Source organism: Candoia aspera, chromosome 4, assembly GCF_035149785.1.
Source record: "Candoia aspera isolate rCanAsp1 chromosome 4, rCanAsp1.hap2, whole genome shotgun sequence".
Lineage (NCBI taxonomy): Eukaryota > Metazoa > Chordata > Lepidosauria > Squamata > Boidae > Candoia > Candoia aspera.
Window position 1 is genome coordinate 17331924 of NC_086156.1, and position 15147 is coordinate 17347070.

Here is a 15147-nt window from a genome sequence, read left to right on the forward strand (position 1 = left end):
TTCCTGGAGGATGGACTGCTTTGATTTTCTTGCAGTCCAAGGCACTCTCAGAATTTTCCTCCAACACCACAGTTCCAAAGCATCTATCTTCCTTCTCTCAGCCTTCCTTATGGTCCAGCTCTCGCAGCCATATGTTACTACGGGGAACACCATTGCTTTAACTATGCGGGCCTTTGTTGTCAGTGTGATGTCTCTGCTCTTAACTATTTTATCAAGATTTGTCATTGCTCTTCTCCCAAGGATTAAGCGTCTTCTGATTTCCTGACTGCAATCAGCATCTGATGCAGGGTTACAAGTCCCTTATTCTAATTTAACACGGTTTTCTGTTTATGGTCTCGTGTCTACAAGTAAGTAATATAAGGAAATGCCCCAATTAAAGGGGAAAAAAAATCTCTCCATAGTTGGACCATTAAGCAACCACCCTTCTCGCAACTCCGCGAAGACTACCCAACTCTCCTCCAGCGCCGCCTCTGCGCGCGGTAAAACGCCCTCGAGCCGTCAATCAGTCCCAGATTGACGTCTGTCTCCTCCAACTAAGCAGATCTCCCGTTCGCGGAAGGCGGAGCGAGTTTCGATTCCCCCCCCCCGGCGGGCATGGGCCAATCAGGGCAGCGGCTGCAGGAACGGGGGCGAGTAATTCGCCTCTCCCTCTCTCTCGGCTTCAGAGCTCCGCCCCCAGGGGAATGGGGAGGACGCGGGTGGACCGAGCGCTGTAGCCGAGCGCAGCCTGTCGCTACGTGTGGCGCCCGGGGCAGGTGGAAGGAGGAACTGCGGGGCCGCTGCGCCTCCCCCACGCCGACTCGGAAGGGTCGCTGCTGGCCGGCGGCTGCGGTAAAGCGCCGAAGAGAAGGGGAATTGGGCGGGATTCGCCCTGCCGGCTGCTCCTCCCTGAAGGACGGACGGACGGACGGTCCAGGGTCGTTCTGCTGAGCCCTAGAGCGGCGGTGGAAGCAGAAGCAGGTGAGGTCGGGTCCACCGAGAAAGACTATCCCGCGTTCTTCCGCGAGGCTTACTCCCAAGCAGAGGACGCACCGGAGTTTAGCCGTGGCCTGGCTAGAAAAAACGTGGTTTTGCGGACTGGGTTCCCACGACCCACTGAACCCCCCCTGCCCAAACTAACCCGCTTTTCTGCGAACCCGGCCGCTCGGCTCAGCGTGTCCTGTGAACTTGCTGGGTTAATTTCGTCAGCCGTGGTGGTTAAGCTCGCCACGGGTAAGCGTGTAGTGTGCTGTCTAAGTAGTGGTGAGGATGAGGCGTGGGTGGGAGCTGAAGGGCTTAAGGTGTGCGGAAGTGTCGGGTCTCATCAGGTAGTGACACCGTTATATAAAGGGAGAGGCTCTGAAGTAAACGAGGCGGTAGTGGGAGTTGGGGGGTCTCTCCGCATCTGACACCAGGCACATGCTGTTTGCTTTTCTTGGCGATTCTGGGAAGCCTTGAATACATGATGCAGTGATCCCTAAAATATGCCTTTAGGTACAGGAGATCTAGTAAATACATCCTAGTTTAGATTAATGTCAGTCTGTGCATAAGGCATTATCCAGTGTTAGAAGTACAGAATTGGGCTGAAATTCTTATTGGCTAAATAAATGTACTGTTTTCTGTACAGTATTTGGTATAACTTCTTTTTAGCTTGCTTTTACATTTAAAGATGAAAATACTTATAAAATCTGACCATTGTCACACTAAGCCATAATATGGTTTTGGCCTAGTCTCCAACCAGTGGTTGGGGTTGGAAAACATACCAAGCTGAGGGTGATTGTTTAATTTCTGGCTTAATTTATTATGTGAATCCAGCCATGTGATTCGTTTATGATTCTTTGTGTTTGTGCAAATCCAAGCAATTTACCATGTAAACCATGTTTTAGTTAATTTGTGGGTTAGCATGTTCATACTGCTAGGTCACTGTGACCTGTTCGGGAAGCCGTAGTTCTAACAAACATGCAACTTAGCACTGTGGGAAGCAGCGATTCATTCCTGCAGTATCTAAGCAGGGACAAGGTAGTGGGTCAGTATTATGCCGTATGGTTCTTCCAGCAACCTTGCGGGGGCCTGCATGATGATTGCGCAGTGTTTAGATCAGTGTTTGTCAACCTTGGCAACTTTAAGATCTGTGGACTTCAACTCCCAGAATTCCCCAGGCAGTGGAATTTCTCCCGCAATCTTGGTTTTAGTTATTTTTATTATGTTCATGGTTTAAGTGTTTTAACGATTGTGACATTGTTTTAATTCTTAATTATACACTGCCCAGAGACATGTTCGGTGAGAAGAGTGGCCATATAAATTTGCTAAATAAATAAATAAAGTAAATGGTGGCAGGAATGGAGTTACCTGCTTTCAGTGTATAGACCAGCCTTTCTCAACCTTTTGACCCTGGAGGAATCCTTGAAATATTTTTCAGGCCTCGGGGAACCCCTGCACATTCAGGCTCAAATAGAGGCCACAAGTTACAAAATTAGCATATTCGTTTCGTGGGTAGGCCTTTATATATGCACTAACAGTGTTCTTAAACTAAAAAATAAAGAATGAAACTTACCTCTTTAATGTGAAGGTGCCTGAATTTGAAATAATTTTTTAAAATAAATCGTGATCTCCCAGGGAACCCCTTGTGACCTCTCGCGGAACCCTAGGGCTCTACGGAACCCTGGTTGAGAAACCCTGTGACTACAGATGGTGACCACTGTAATTATTTTCTCATCTGAAAAATGTCTCAGATAACACTGATACAGACAGCTAATTATATCTGTCTTATAAAATAAAGCGTAGCAGTGCTTTGCACCACTAAAAACAAATACATTCTAAGTTTAAGGTTATATTACTCCTGACAGACCTAGAGGCTTATTTCCTGCTGTAGGTACTGTATGATGGAAAGGATATTGTTTCCAAGAGTATAGGACATTTTCAGATATAATATAGTTGATATTGCAACCTGTATTTCTTAAACAGGATGTGTTTATAATGTTTCATTACATGATCAAATTATCTTTTAATTGTTTATCTTTAATCTGTTGCATGGAGGGCAAATTAAACAAAATACTCATAAATCCATAAGTGGCAAAAGGCTTCTCTCTCACCTGGAGAGGCTCTAATGGTGCCTGCTATGATGCTGCATAAGCTTCAGTCTAAGACTGTATGCCTCCTTTTCCTGCACTATTTTAGGCATATTTAATTAGTTAGACAAACAAAGGCTAAGGAGTTTTTAAATGCACACTGAAGTGTACACTGAGTACTAAAAGTACTAATTTTCAAGTGTCTGCATAAGTATCTTCTATTTTTTTAATTTTAGCATTTTGTTTAGTATGGCACAATGTTGTCTTTCTTTCACAAAGAAATTGATTTTAGCTTGCTGAATGTAAGATTGTGATTATCAGTCTCAAGAATCCAAATCTGCATTTTTGGATAGAGTTGAACATAATAGTTCTTTCCGTCATTCAGCAATGAAAGTTTTTTTCTTGTAAAATCAGACATACAGAACTGGAAAACATAACTAATTTGAAGGGTAGTACAGGAGCTCTGTATTTTAAAAGTAGGGGAAAACAGGAAGAAAAACCTGTTTTAAGTTCTGACAAAACATTACACATTTCAAATCATAAAACTAAAACAATATAACAGCAGAGAAACTCTGTTTTTTTCACGTGCTTCCAAAAAGGTGCAAGGAAAGGAGTAAGTTAAAGAAAAAGCTCCTTGTAAGAAACAACTGGAGTTTTATAAATGGCAGAATTTGAAGTAGACTTCATTATTTATTATTAAGGTTTGTTTATTTTGCAATGGATATAAGTATTGTCTGAGATAACCTTGTTCTTAGAGTATTTAAGGCAGAATTGTGCAACTGAATTCAGCTCAAGAGTCAGATTATTGCTTCAACACATACAGATTTTTTGGCTGGATAAGATCAGTATTGGACTTTTTGGAAGGGAAGCCTCTACTGTCTTTTGACATTCCTTTTTCCATTAAGACAGACCAAAGGAATTATTGTAGCTTTCTTCTGCAGCAAGGGAGCAAATCTTTACAGCTTTTGGTATTGATTGGATCATTTAGGTAACAATCCTATATACAGGTAGTCCTCGGGTTACGACCACTTGTTCAGTGACAATTCAAAATTACGAGGGTGCTGAACGAAGGGCACTTGAGACTGGTCTGTGAAGTTGCAGTTGTCACAGTGTCCCCGTGGTCTCTTGATCTCAGTCTAGGTGCTCAGGCGCCCAGCTCACGATGATGAAGTTTGCAGCGAGCCGTGGTCACAGGATCGGCATTTACAATCTTCTCTGCCGGCTTCCCACAAGCAAAGTCAATGGGGAAGCCGGCAGAGAAGGTCACCAGTTAGGCCTATAAGTCTCTCCCACTGCTTTTTCTTCCGAGGAGCCCCACTACAGAATACAAGATCTATAGCATCCCCTGTGCCCGTCTGCAGCCCTCACCAACCCACTCACACTTCCCAGCACCTGCCTACAGTCCTCACAGCCCCCCCACTGCCCTTGCTGGCCTGCCCACATTCCCCAGTGCCCGCCTGTGGCATCCCGCTGTGCTCCTTATCTGGGACTCCCGCCTCTTCCTGCTTAACAACCTGCACTCTCCTGGGGTTATGGTGGCAATGGGGACTGTGGGAATTGCTGTCACTAACCGATGCGGTCACGTGATGTCATGCTTTATGACCACATCACTTAGCGACGGCAATCCCAGTCCCAATTTTTGTGAGTTCCACGGGACATATGGTGGCGTCTTCAGTGTAGACAGATAGGATTACACTGCAGGTTTAGTACTGCATCTGTTATCTGGCAAGAGAAGGGAATGGACGTAGCTGGTTGTGCTAGGTCTACCTTTCTAGTGACTCTATCCTTTTTTTTTAAAACTTTGCAGCATCTAGTTCAGTTTAAACAAGAAAGAAAAAAGCCAGTGATTGACTTGCTCTCTATTGCATCTAATCAGCAAGCTTTTGACATTTTATTTCTTCAAGGAAGTATTTGTGTATTATCTAAAGTCTTGTGATGATGGCAGCATGTGAATGTTGTAAAATAAATAAGTTATGGCATTAAAAGCAAGAAAGAGAATTGTCTGTCAGAGAAATTGAATATTCACTCTTCTCTTCCCTATGACCTGCTATACCTTTCCCATTGTGCTTTTCATTCAACGCTGTTACAGTGCTTTTCCTGCCAACGAGCTACAAGAAATGTGGGAATTGGTTATCAATGTATCTTTATTCATGGTGATTGAAACAAGATGGAAAGTCTGATTTTTCAGACTTAGCGTAACATTTTAGATATAGATAAGCACTTGTTGTATTGAACTATATACAGATGGTCCTCAATTAACAACCACTCGTTCAGCGACCGTTTGAACTTACAATGGCACTGAAGGAGTGACACGACCAGTCCTTGTACTTAGGATGGTTGTAGTGTCCCCAAGGTCAGGTGATCGCCATTTGCGACCTTCTTTGCCAGTGTCCTATGAGCAAAGTCAATGGGAAGCTGGCAGGAGGTCGCAAATGGTGACCACGTAACGTCACGCTTAACAACAGTGCAGGATTTGCTTAATGATGGCAACAGGAAGTGCTGGAATTTCCGTTGCGGAGTGGTGCGGTCATGTGACATGTTTTACAATCACATCACTTAGTGATGGAAATTCTAGTCCCAATTACTGCTGTTAAGTGAGGACTACCTTTATGGAAAAGTAGTATTTCTTGATTTTCCCTGCCTCCCTTCCTCACAGTGAGTTTGTTTGGTCCTAATCTTTTCTCCCCAACTGAGCAATTTGAACTTGCATTGTATGACCTTCTTGTTGTCTTCCTTTTATTTCAGGGCACACAAAACCATTCAATTCTCACATATAGCCAGTGCCATTTCCATCTTTTTTCTTCTGTTGAAGGAATCACTGGGTCTGGGTAAGCAGGGATGAAGTTATGGAAAAAAAGGCTGGAGAAGAAATCAGAGGTGGTGATCTTATATATGCATTCCTCAAAATAAGGTCCATGGGGTACAGTGTAGAATTTTATTCCCTGCAGGTGCAAAATACTACTTGTCACTTACATTTTGACATAAACCATGTTCCAGGAAAGGTGAAGAAGATTGCTGCCTTGCTCAGTAAAAAGAGAATGACATAATTGATGGACTTTTTGAGGTATTGATAGTCTTTCATCAAACAGGGCAGGAGAACCAGTTTTCTAAGACATAGCTAGCCTAACTACCTAAGATCTTTTCATTAGAAATGTATGTGTGAGATTGAATTTGCTTGTACCCACAGCCAGCAGGTGTGTTGCCATTGATTTCTAGGTTTTCCTGAATATTCTTTGTGGGCAGATTTCATTCACATTCTCTTAAAAGCTAGCTCACATCTCTTGTTCATGTGTGATATTGAATAGCTTTATGTCAGGTCAATTCTAAACTATTAAGTTTAGAGCAGTGGGATTCTGCTTTGGTTAAGTGGTGACCAATGAGCTTTACTAGATATTAAAAAGAAGATGGGCCAGAATACAGCCCCATTTACTTCTTTATGAATATCTCATCTGCAGAGAGAAGGCTGCTATTACCACTTCTAACTTATGTAACTGTGTTTTTCTGCACCATCCAAGTTAAGCAAAATAACCTCTGGTCTATGAATGAATGAAACAGCTTTCACTAGTCTTTCTCTAGGAATGGAATCAGTGGCTGATTTTAAATCAGTGAAAGCAACATTTAAGGAGTGGGAGTGTGGGTGCATGTATTTTTCTGGTAAAGCAGTAAGATACGTTGATCAACAGTCAACTTGTCCTCCCTAAAGCCCATTTGTTTGTTAGTTAGAATTTTATTTTATTTATTTTATTTTGATAAATTTATCCTGTTCTAACCAATCCAGAAGCTTACAGAACAAAAAGCATGCATATACTGTATTTTACCAGAATGCTTGAAGACTGATTGAACAATAAGTAGAAGCATCTTAAAAAGTGAAACAATAACAGAACAATTCCGGTTTTTAGGAATTTGGAATGTGTTATTAATATATGTGAATAAGGAGATTAGAAGGGGAGCCCATCAATCAACCTTACTATTTACTAATTCAGAAGGTATCAGATAACTTCCAGTAGCTTCCCCATTTCTCTCTCTCTCTCTCTCTCTCTTTAAGAGTTTTTTTATTATCTAAATGCAAAAAGCAAAGAAAAAGAATACACAAAAATTATAAAAAAGGAAAAAAGCTGAACCCCCCCAAAGCATACACAATTTACAGTATATTTACAGAAATCAATAAGTTGAAGCCATGATTCATTCATCCATAGCTGATCTATATTAATTTTGCAAACCACTGAATAGTTGGAGGCATATGTTTGTCTTTCTAATGCTGAACACTAAGTCTTTTGACTATAACTCCATTTGCTTTGTACAGAATTGAAATTATTAAATCTCAAAGTTGAGTTAATGCATGTAATTGCTTACCAAAATAGAACAATATATTTAAATAAAGCATTAATTTCACCGCATCTCCAACAACATAAATGCAATGCGGTCATTGCATCCTTTGCAACAGAAAATATTTTAGCGATCTAAAAATCAACTGAAATTTTTGGGGTTTTCTTAATCTGTTTTCTTTTTATTGGTTAAGTAAAACATGCAAGCAAACAAAAAGAAAAAAGAAAAGTTTCATAGACACAGACATAGACAAGGGGTTTTGAAAAAAAAGCAATACAAAGATTTAAAACTATTATAAAATGGGCATTCTGGTAGCCCCCCCTTCTTTCTCTCCCCCCCCCTTTGACATTTTTATTTGAACTTTGCTCAACTTACTATGAAGTATTTTTCATCATCTTTTGAGAAATATTTTATAATTTTTGTTTGGGCCTAATTTTGTTCAGCTTGTGTACATGCTTTGTATGATTATGCCACAAATATTGTGGTGGGTTCCATAACTAATTTTCTTTTTATACATAGGAACATGGTTCACAGTTTTCTTCCTTCTGCCAGTCAGTTTTGTTTGTGTAGAGAAGTTGGAGAAGTCTGACTTTTCAGTAACTGGGAGGCAGTCAAGAGTGGCAGCAAGGAACAGGACTGGGTGGAGGACCCTGTCCTTGATTACATTTCAGACAGGTTCTTATTTTGTGACCTCTCTCTCTCTCCCCCTTCGCCTCTCCTCCCTTCCAATTAGACTCATGGCAGTATACAATTAACCAAAGTAAAGTTAATGATAATGTAGAAATAATACAGAATAATAATCTTTAAAACCATCAAAACATACTATAAATTACTGTAACAAAAACAGGCATATTGATGATAGGCCTTAAATGCCCTTCTGAACATCTCTGTTTTTAAGGCTTTTCTTATGGTTGGTAATGAAGGAACCATCCAGATATCTAGTGAGAGGCTGTTCCATAAGGTGGATGCCGTTGATGAAAAACAGGAATTTCTTGCTTTCCCTTGGATTTCACATGGGGCAAAGAATTCCAGGGCAGGTGATTGACACTAATTTCTCAGCTGTGCCCAGGACTTTTGAGTCATATTTATCTTTAATGCACTTGCCTAGTAGAATCCTTTATTTCTGTCAAGTTCATATGTTGAACTCTATTGAAAATCATTGTTGCATTAAATAAATCAAATATATCAGTTTGATTGAAGCCTACAGTATGACAGTTCCATCTGTGACACAACTATTGTACACGTCATATAAATGGGCAATGGAGTGGATTGGAATGACTTTATCCACCAGATAAACTTGATTAATCCTCCCAGGAGCCCAGCAATGGGAGGGTTAATCTACCATTGCTGGGCTCCTGGGAGAGGGTAGCTTTCCCTACCCACTAGGGATCAGGTCTCCCTGAACAGAGCTGCTGGACAGCTATCGGGATGCAACAAGTATGAAGAAATACGGACATTTTGCTTCCCTTCTCATCATGAGATAATCCCTAATATAGGCTCTTCTCTGTGTCTAGTCAGACTCACTTCAAGTCTTCCTCAGATGGTGTTCCAGGCAGCATCTCTTCTGGTGCTTCATCTCCCAGAACTCCCCAGTAAACCAAGGTACGTTCCGGGGCTGCCTAGGGGCAATAGAGTCCAAGGCCCTGGCCACTCACCCATTCCAGGCAGTGACTAGGGCCTTGGCCAAACCACCCACTGGGTCCTCAGGAAAAACTCCAAGCTCTTTCTGGAACCCCATTGGGTCCATCAATCACCTGGGGTGGGCTGATCAAACGGGCCCTTTCTCCCTGTAGGGAGGGGTGACACCAGTGAGTCGAAAGGCAACCAGACAGTGATCTGTCCATAGCAATGGACTGTTGTCAATGTTCTCCACTGCCAGATCACTTCTCAACTGCCCTGAGACGAAAACCAGATCCAGGGTGCAGCCTCTGGAATGCATTGGGCTGTCAGTGACTTGAGAGAGGTCCATGGTTGAAATGGAGGGCATGAATTCCTGGCTGCCCTGGACTCAGCGTCACCAGGTAGCAGATTGAAATCTCCAAGCACCAGCAGCCTCGGGGACTCTACTGCCAACCCAGCAGCAGAATCCAGCAGCTCAATAAACTTGGAGGGGAAGTTAAACATGGAATGAATGGAATACATGGAATATGTAGGGACAATTATGTTATTGTTAATGAACATTTACAAAACAATTGAGTGTTCCATAGATGCTTTTGAATGAATGAGCCTATGAAACATATGTAGTACGACATAATTCTCTGTATCTTTTTATGTCATAGGAGATAGTTGACCCTTTTGATTAATTGCAGTTTATTTGTGCTACTTGAGTGTTAGTTGTTCCAAGATTTTAAGTTTCCCATTCTGTTAATAATCACTCTTTGGATGAGGTCAGTTTGGCTTCTTTGGGCTGTATAAATATAGAGGTTTATGGTACCAGACATCATCTCTAATCTCTTCAGAAGGAATATAGCCCTGCTTTTTGTTGTTGTTGCTGTAATTGTGTAATTGTTTTGATTATCTGCAAAAGAATTTCTGAATTGAATTGGATGCTAACATAACATTTCTAGTACTGAAGTAAGAAATAAAATTGGAATTCAACTTCAGCATATAGTCATAGTTTTTACTCTGTATTTACAAGTAACAGCATTGCACTCAGAGTTATTAGCTTCTGCCTTACCCACTGTGTTGTGTGAGTGTGTGTGTGTGTGTGTACATTTGACTAAAACTGTACTTTGCCTTTGAAGCAACACCAGAAGCGATTGCCTGGAGAGCTGAACTGGATGTCCAGTTATGAGGCTACTACTGTATCCCTTCAGAAGTTTTATATATAATTGTGTGAACTCTGTGTATATATTTGCCTTTCTCTTGTCATGTACTCAACCTACACGATATATATACACATACATACATACGTACAAATATATATATAGTGCATTTGACTAAAACTGTAATTGTTTATATTCTTTAGAAGTATAGATATCCTAGTGTATTTGTGGTAATGTAAATTTAATACATCAAAGATTGAGAAATGTTCCTCCAGTATGTCAGGAACTGCATTTAGGAAATTGTGTAATTTATGGAGTATGAGCTCCCTCTTCTGGTAAAAATTACTATTCTTTCTGTAACCTGGGATGTAGTATGGAAAGAACTTTCAAAGATAATAAAATGCATTTGAATTATAGGCTAAAATAATAATTTTGACATTGTTTGGTCTAGTTACTCAACATTTCTAGCAGTGGATGGGTTCATATTTTCCATGTGTATTCATTAATAGTCTGTGGATGTATAAGCAGAAAGCTTAAGAATAACTATTTTCAAGAAATAGGTTCTTGAAAACTGAGTTGGCTTTTGTGAAATAATGCTGCCTAGCATTCAGGTATTGAAGGGGAATATTGGAACATCCTTGATATTATTTTAGCCCAGGCTGGCAACTGTCCTTTGCAGTACTATATTTGTAGGAAGGGTGGTAGACTTCCATCCTCATTTGGGTATTAATTTGAATTTCCCTTCCTGAACAAGCAGCAGTGCTGTCTAAAGCAGACAAAAATATTAATACTGTAGTACAGTTCATGGTAGCAGGACAAGGGAAGTCAGGCTCTTGGGCAACCATTAGAGGATTTTTCAGGGCTCAGTCTTTTCTCCAGTCCTGTTTAACATGTGCATGATAACACCCAGATACCACTACTCTGCTGGTTCATTTTTTTAAATAATAATTCTATTAAAGATTACAATTATACAGATTGAAAACTAACACTACAAGAAATAAAAAAGGAAAAAATAGAAAGTGCAGAAAGGAAAAAAATATATAAAATATATAGAATACAACAAAGAATCTCTTCATCCCATGTCTTACCTATAAAAAATCTTAAAAGCCTCAACATTCAATCCTAGTCAGCAAAAGTCCATTAAGGGTTCCCAGAAATAACATCTCTATTTTAACCTTGATCAAATAAAGCCACTTTATATTCCTTCCTTAAACAGATCCTTAAAAACCTCTTCATGCAGTCCTAGTCAGTTAAGTCCATTAAGGGCTAGCAGAAATAAGATATCTATTTTAATCTTAAATAAACCCAGTTTATATTCCCTCTTTTTGCTTGTAACAATCTTGATCTTTAATCCCTTCAAATACTGTCCTAGAGCTTGTTTTCTTTTCAGTTTTTTCTTTGTCCCTTCTCAAAAATTCCTTCAAAAATTGCTGGTTCAGAATGAAGTACCATTCAGATGACACCCAGCTAGATATCTCCACCCTCGACCAAATGGTGCACCAATTATTGCCTGACCCGAAATAGAATGCCCTGAGAACAGTTTTTATGATTTTGCCTGCCCAGTCTGCGTGACCAGGGGCCATCTGTAGAAGATCCCTGGGTATTGTTAGATACAGGGAGAGGGGTGCAGCAGAGGGCATTCTCTATGGGGCTCCCGTCTTTAGAACTGTTCTGTGTATTGGGTGAGTACTTTTCATTGTCTCTAGGTCAGTGTTTCTCAACCTTGGCAACTTTAAAACTGGTGGACTTCACCTCCCAGAATTCCCCAGCCAGCCATGGGAGTTGAAGTCCACATATCTTAAAGATGCCAAGGTTGAGAAACAGTACTTTAAGTATTCTAGAGTTGATGTTTTATCCCCCTTATAAATAAGAGATGACATACATTCATGTTATGGATGACAACTGTCCAGAATATAATAAGGTAACAAAGGGGGGAGGGGAATAGAGAGAGTGGGTGACTGTGAGGTAATTTAAGTTTCTACTATTAATTGGAGTTGGTATAGCATTTGCTTTGCTTGATGAAGAAAGTTTGGATTTAATTTGGGGTGGTGGTGGTGGTAGTAAGGGAGCCTGGACATTTAAATGCTCTCAGCTGTCTTTGTTTTCATTGTAGTAAGACTTCAGTTTTTTTTTTTCTTTTATCCATTTATATACTCATCCAACATGCAAGTTATTAAATGTATGCTGAAGTATGCAGGAAAGGATACGTAGACGCTCCAGATTAACACTTGCATTTCCTGGCTTTTTATTATTTCAGTCAGACGAACATTTTAGCCTTTCTGTTCAATAGGAAATTAGTTGGATGCTTTCAGATAGAAAAGTAGCAAACTTAAACGCAAACCACGTTCTCTGCGATCATCAGGTTTAAGCTTTCAGAGTTGAACTGGGTCATTATTTCCATCACCATACTTAATGCTTTTGGCTTTGAACCTGTAGACTTAAGTAAATTTTCTGCTTTTGCTGAACAAAATGTACTGTTTGCTATTACTTTTGATGAATTACTTCATGCAAAAGGCTTCAGTTTCAAATGAGCATTTATGGTAAATCATTGGTTTGTGTATAATTTGCCTGCAGTATCAACTTAAAAGTATTCACGAAATAATGTTGTATATTTAAAATAACTGTCAGCCCTTTAAGGTAGTCCAGGCAGGAAGCCAAAACCATGGGTGCTGAGCCCACACTACCTTTATTGTAAGGTGCAGTAACAGATTCTTGCAAGTCTGCAGCGCTTCCCCCCTCCCCTGCCTTTACTTTCCAGAGAACTAGGGAGGGTCCCTTCTGAGACGCTTTCTCCACCCCCATTCCTTCTGTGGGCTGAGATATCTCTTGTCTAACCATTGCCCTGCCTGCGCTCTTCCTCCTCCTGTCTCAAGGTTATTCTCACACCCATTACAGTAACCGAAATACTTTTGATTAGTTTTGCATTTAGTTCCTTCAAAATTAATAGACAGATGCATGCACAAACATAACATACGTAGGAATGTAGAAATATACTTAGGACAATAAATTGCAAATTAACTATTGAAAAATATATAGCCAAAAATATTCCCTAGAATCAGACTTTACAGACACTACACGTAATGCACAGTGGAGCAAATTATGAAATGCAGTTGTCATCGATTCAAATATATTGATGTTTTGAATGTTGTGGTTAAACAACTTTTTTAGACAGGTGGGAGAACATTTAGCAACATATTAAAAACTTTATTTCAATTTTCACAATTTGAACTTATTAAGACTCTGCAGATTAAGCAGATGTATGCTTTAGGCTTTATTTTTAATTTGATTTTTTTATATACTAACTCCAAGGTACATTATACTTTAAAGCTAAGGTGAATAAATCGTTGCCAGAAAAATAGCTAATTTTATATCTAACTGCAAGGATGTTCCATGGTAGGCTGTTGGGATATGGAAACTGTTCCTCACTGTGATTTTATGAAATTCCATCTTAATAAATTATTTATGAACTTTGTTTTTTATAAGCAGATATAGGGGAGAGCATAAGAGGATTTGTGGATATTTCTTTTATTGTTACCTTACAGTCCCAGATTGTTCGTGAAGCTAGTTACATCTGAAAATACCATTTTTAAAATATTCTGAGGATATAAGTACTGGAGCATATAAAACCAGACATATCGGTGGTGGGCAAAATCACAAAACTCTGCCTTGCTTATTTCGGCCATATTATGTGATCAAACTCGCTGGAAAAGGCAGTTATGCTCAGAATGGTCAGCAGTAAAAGGAAACAAGGCCGCCAAAAAGCACGGTGGCTAGACACCATCAAAGTTGACAACAGCCAGAGCATAAAACAACTAAAAGAAGCTGTACAAAATCAGAAAAAGTGTGGAGAGTTGGTCCATAGAATCTCTGAGGACTGGACGTGATTGAACAGATAGCATCATCATCTTTCTGAGGAAGCAAAAAAAGATAAATCTGCTTTTCCTACTTGTGCTCAAGAAATAAGTTATCAATCTGCTGATATCTTCAAACAGAAATATGTTTCAAAGATTTTATCCCTAAAGTTAATTTAAAGCTAGAGGAAAACCGTTGTCTTCAAAGTTGTGCTGATGTCCTATCTTGGAGCAAAGAACCACGCTGAGATGGTGACTTGTGTCTCTAGTGTTTATTGTTCTACTCTACTAGATAGAAAATCCTGCTAAACTGAAAGGCCGTGGGAAAACCCTCACGGATAAAACCCAGAAATCAAAGCGGGTCTGCTCTGAGTTTCTTCGAAGGGAGATTCAGAGCTTCTAAACTACGTATGCGTTTTTGTCCCCTGGATAGGGGCCCCCTCCTGCTCACCATCAGTACTCATGACAGCTGTACTGCAAGGAAGTTGATCTTGAAATATGCTGTAGTTAAATAAACTAGAATAAAATGGGGAAAACAAGATGAATAACATGAATTCAAGCAATTAATTTGGGTACTTTGAATTTCTGTATTAAAAACCAGAACAAAGGAATGTTCTTAACAATTAAAATTTTTGCCCTGACATAATTTGCTATGCATGGAGGGGCTATTTCTCTGTTCCAGCCACCTGCTCTATTGTATGTAATCTTCCATATGTGACATAGATATACAAGCATAAGCCTTTTTGCTCTTCCAGTTACCTTACATTCCTCTTTCCTTGATTTTCATTTAACATTTTCCTCAGAAAAAAATGATTTCTGTAACATGTGGCTAGACCAAAGATAGAATTTATTGTGGCAAAGCAAAAGTCTCCGTCAGTATTTTGTGGTGGAATACGTAAGGCAAGAGTAGGCAACTCCTAACCTAAGTCTTTGGGACCAGCAAATCTTTGGCTTTGCTGTCCAGAGTTTACATCAGATCTGGTCCTAATCATCCAGTCGTGATCAGGTTGTCTATCCCTAATATAGGGATAGACAAGTCTGAGTCCGGCGTTGCTTGCCTTGTCATTTTCTCAAAGTTGTTTATTTCAATTTGTTTCTGTCACTGCTTTTTTTTTAAAAAAAGCACACATTAAAATATGCAAGCCTTTTTGTATGTGT

At 39.9% G+C, this 15147-nt stretch overlaps 1 protein-coding gene across 2 annotated transcripts in view; it reads left to right on the top strand.

The window, feature by feature from the left end:
* The first annotated feature begins 671 nt into the window (after positions 1–671).
* Positions 672–15147, top strand: part of MPP7 (MAGUK p55 scaffold protein 7) — an 80619-nt gene continuing 66143 nt past the window's right edge. For both annotated transcript variants that reach the window (XM_063303478.1, XM_063303479.1), the window contains exon 1: positions 672–960. The gene's annotated coding sequence lies outside the window, so the exon portion shown is untranslated. The remainder of the gene's footprint in view (positions 961–15147) is intronic.